This window comes from Stomoxys calcitrans, chromosome 5 (genome assembly GCF_963082655.1).
Source record: "Stomoxys calcitrans chromosome 5, idStoCalc2.1, whole genome shotgun sequence".
Taxonomy (NCBI): domain Eukaryota; kingdom Metazoa; phylum Arthropoda; class Insecta; order Diptera; family Muscidae; genus Stomoxys; species Stomoxys calcitrans.
In genome coordinates, this window is record NC_081556.1 from 118,464,492 (window position 1) to 118,466,396 (window position 1,905).

The following is a 1,905-nucleotide window of genomic DNA, read 5'->3' on the forward strand; positions in this document are numbered from 1 at the left end:
TAATGTATGGACTTGTTTGTATTTTTATATATTGTATCCATAATTACAAAACAAAGTGATCAGAATCTTCTCTGTTTCGAAGTAATTGCGTAGCAGAATCATGTTGAAGTTTCACTTGGTGGTCCTGCGAAAATGCTGTTCACTCCATTTGGATCAAAGTTGCAAGAGCTAGGCCAAAATTTAGCACATTTAACCTTAACACCGCCAACGTTTATCGTAAAGGCTTGGTCATCGTCGGCATTAATGGTCTACGAATGATAAAAACGAAACTTAGTTGGCGATATCAAAGCAAAAGCATTGAAGCATAGACAATATGGACATACCGCGCACAATGCACCAATAATTAGGAGAGCAAAGAAAAACTTCATGATTTTGCTTGTAAACTGAGTTTCTTGTATAACTGGAACTTGAATAGTAAATCGATAACTAAATCAATGCTTTATATAGCTTTGAGGCAGATTAGCTCTGCAAACTCATTGTGTTGGAAGGTCACGTTTTTCATATAAAAATTTTTACTATATTTAATTAAGTCACAATAATTACTATGTTCAAATTTCTTACGATAAGAATAAACTAAAAAAGTTGTCAATCTGAGCCCCATATTGCCATGGTCGGTAAGTATGAAACGTTTGGAAGGTGTTTCCTCTTGGCCCTGAAAATAGATATCAAATTCGTTCCTTACTCCCAAATACTGTTGTTTGCAGCTCCCTATTGCTATAGCAGGAAATGAAGTTCTGTTTAGGGGGTGATTTAGGGCGTGCCCCCAGACACTTGGCTTCAAAATTGGATATGAAAATCGTTTTCTACTCTCAAATACCTTTCACTTGAGTCCCATATAGCCATAATGGGTCAATTAACCTATTCGATGTATTTTTAGGAGGAAAAGTGCCACATAGACTTGAACCCAAATTTTAATGTCATAATCCTAATCTACTCCCAAATATCTTTTATTTGAATCCAATGTACCCATGGTCGGCTGATATACCCAATTGGGGATATTTGGGGGTGGGGCGACCTCCTATTACTTGGACCCAGTTTTGCCGAATACTTTTCATTTGGGTCCCATATTAATAGAAACGTCGAATATATCTGTTTGGAGGAGTTTTGGGGTTGAGGTGGGCCACTGGGTACTTGGACCCAAAACTTAATACGATATTCGTTTTCTAGTCTCCAATACCTTTCATTTGATACCCATATTGTGCCTATCAGTCCACTTTTGGTCTTAGGTGGCGTTTTTGGGGTAAGAGAAGAAGTGAAATCTCCCGATTTGACTTCTTGAGCCCTAACAAGCCGCAATTTATTGCCCGATTTGGCTGCAATTTTGCATGCGGTGATCTATAACAACTTTCAACAACTGTGTTTATACCCTACACCATAAGATGGGGGTATACTTATTTCGTAATTCTGTTTGTAACACCTCGAAATATGCGTCTGAGACCCCATAAGGAATATTTATTTTTGATCGTTGAAAGCACGCTAGCTTTCGAAGGAGTAAAGATAGGCGCCTGAAATTTTGCACAAATCCTTTTTTTTATTAGTGTAGGTCGGTAGACGGTGCATTTCTTGTACGATTTGACTGAAAAATTGCGCGTGGTGTTTTGCTATCACTTCCAACAACTGCGCTAGGTATGATTAAAATCGGTCCATGTTTTGATATAGCTGTCATATAAACCGATCTTGGGTCTTGATTCCTTCAGCCTCTAGAGGGCGCAATTCTCGTCCGATATGACTGGAATTTTGCACGTGGTGTTTTGGTATCACTTGAAACAACTGCGCTAAGTATAGTTCAAATCGGTCTATGTTTTGATATAGCAGCCATATAAACCGATCTTGGGTCTTGACTTCTTCGGCCTCTAGAGGGCGCAATTCTCCTCTGATAAGACTGAAATTTTGCACGTAGTGTTC

At 38.7% G+C, this 1,905-nt stretch overlaps 1 long non-coding RNA gene across 1 annotated transcript; it reads right to left on the bottom strand.

The window, feature by feature from the left end:
- On the bottom strand, nt 1-461 carry LOC106091189 (uncharacterized). Its single transcript, XR_001221965.1, has 2 exons — nt 324-461; nt 1-248 (listed from the first exon to the last, which is right to left on the bottom strand). It is a non-coding gene; the product is annotated as an uncharacterized LOC106091189 (long non-coding RNA).
- Nucleotides 462-1,905: the final 1,444 nt, after the last annotated feature.